The sequence below is a fragment of the Etheostoma spectabile genome, chromosome 1 (assembly GCF_008692095.1).
Source record: "Etheostoma spectabile isolate EspeVRDwgs_2016 chromosome 1, UIUC_Espe_1.0, whole genome shotgun sequence".
Lineage (NCBI taxonomy): Eukaryota > Metazoa > Chordata > Actinopteri > Perciformes > Percidae > Etheostoma > Etheostoma spectabile.
In genome coordinates this window covers 30172898-30174094 of record NC_045733.1, presented here as the reverse complement: position 1 = coordinate 30174094, position 1197 = coordinate 30172898, and the positions used below count along the sequence as shown (strand labels likewise).

At 43.6% G+C, this 1197-nt stretch overlaps 1 protein-coding gene and 1 long non-coding RNA gene across 3 annotated transcripts in view; one reads left to right on the top strand and one right to left on the bottom strand.

The window, feature by feature from the left end:
• The window catches only part of LOC116687327 (uncharacterized), a 17448-nt gene extending 16660 nt beyond the window's left edge, over window positions 1–788 (bottom strand). The window contains exon 1 of the long non-coding RNA XR_004331515.1: window positions 671–788. This is a non-coding gene — a long non-coding RNA (uncharacterized LOC116687327). The remainder of the gene's footprint in view (window positions 1–670) is intronic.
• Window positions 1–1197, top strand: part of csnk2a2a (casein kinase 2, alpha prime polypeptide a) — a 15932-nt gene that overhangs the window by 7292 nt on the left and 7443 nt on the right. The gene's annotated exons all lie outside the window — the stretch shown is intronic.

Sequence of the window (1197 nt, the reverse complement as noted above, 5' to 3'; positions counted from 1 at the left end):
ACCCCGAGGGGTACGTGTAGCTCCTGCAGTAGTCCAAAGTACCCCGAGGGGTACACGTGCCACCATTTGAGAAACACAGCATTAAGCTAAGGTTTTTAAATCAATAATTTTGACCAGGCTGTCTCTATCGAGGTATTATTTGACATAATAAAACACACTGAACAGTCATTTATTTTCCAAAGGGAAATCACCATCTCCCAAATTCAGGGATGCACCAAATCCAGGATTCAGGTTTGGATTCAGTCAAATATTGGGCTTTTTGACGGGTTTCAGCATCCGCCCAACCTTAGAATTTTTTCCCACTGAATCCTATGCTTGCACTAGTCGCTGGTTGACGTGATGACGCCGCCGTAGATTACGGGAAGGTGTTTACGTACGTGGAGCGTTCATAGCAGCGGGCTGTGAGAAAGGGAAAATGGAACTTGTGAGCAGAAAACGCGATGTGTGGCAGAACTTTCAGTCAAAAGAAGATGATTCAAGTTGAATGCAATGCTTATTTGTCTCGTGGTGACGAGGAACCTAAACAATACACAACATTGCCGCTGTTCTAACATTTGCATATGAAACCTCCCAAAGAATACGAGTTGTGTATGAAGGAATCCACAGACAACAAACAAAATGCAGCAACTTCAGGTTTGGAAAGGAGGTCCCAGCACAGGACGTTGTTCACTTCATCAATGTGTTTACTGTGGTAATGGACTGAGGATGGGAGGGGGATTCGGTATTAGGTTTAGGCAGAATCTTAACCAATGTAGTCGGTATTCTGCTGCACCCCAAAAATCTGGATTTGGTGCATTGGTCAGAAAGGGGCCACTGCCGTCAGTCGGACTCAAATGCCCAATCTGATTGGAGGAGCCAGCCAGCAAGCACACACACGTGATCTATGAGAACAAATATGTTCAACTGTGTTTAAATGAATTTTTTAGGTTTTGTACGTCATTTTTAGTCTTTAATATGTTTTTTTTCTAAATAGCATAGAAGTGAGTAAAAGCATTTACCTAAATTTGGTCACTTGTAGAGGTTTCAGAGAGGTTTAGGCACCCCGGTGACACCAAATGCTGAAAACTCCCTCTCTCTCATTAGGGTTAGGACTAGAGTTCTGAAGTTTTAAAGAGCTCTTGTTGACGAGGTTTAGACGCCGTGTGGTGTGTGTCTGTGTGTGTGTGTGTGTGTGTGTGTCTGTGTGTCTGTGTGTGT